This window comes from Penaeus monodon, chromosome 34 (assembly GCF_015228065.2).
Source record: "Penaeus monodon isolate SGIC_2016 chromosome 34, NSTDA_Pmon_1, whole genome shotgun sequence".
In the NCBI taxonomy this organism is placed as follows: domain Eukaryota; kingdom Metazoa; phylum Arthropoda; class Malacostraca; order Decapoda; family Penaeidae; genus Penaeus; species Penaeus monodon.
The window spans coordinates 3,919,302-3,919,679 of NC_051419.1; the positions used below are offsets into that span (position 1 = coordinate 3,919,302).

Genomic DNA, 378 nt, shown 5'->3' on the forward strand with positions numbered 1-378 from the left:
CGGTACCGCTGTTATGAAGCATTATGCACCATATATTACGACACTTCTATAGAACAGAAAAAAGGAACCTACTGCCTAGTGTTTTTTCCAGTGACCAACCTCGTCTTACTAACAACAACAGCAAAAAACTGCCAACGACAACAGTAACTAGTGTAACCGCCTTGTTTCGCTTGTACCTTTTGATAATAATAATTCCTCGTTACTTTATATATTGTACGCTGACAAACCGATCACTTCTATTCAGTCTTTTTACACTTTAGGGGGACCATTGAAAGGTATGTAGAAGGGTCAAATAAAAAAGTAATAGGAAACGCGATATAAAACGTATGTATCTCTGTTCTGGAAATTTCTGTAAGAATGTTAACCTATCATTCAAGA

At 36.5% G+C, this 378-nt stretch overlaps 1 protein-coding gene across 1 annotated transcript in view; it reads right to left on the minus strand.

Moving 5' to 3' along the window:
- Positions 1-378, minus strand: part of LOC119594510 (transcription factor RFX4-like) — a 33,789-nt gene that overhangs the window by 18,020 nt on the left and 15,391 nt on the right. The gene's annotated exons all lie outside the window — the stretch shown is intronic.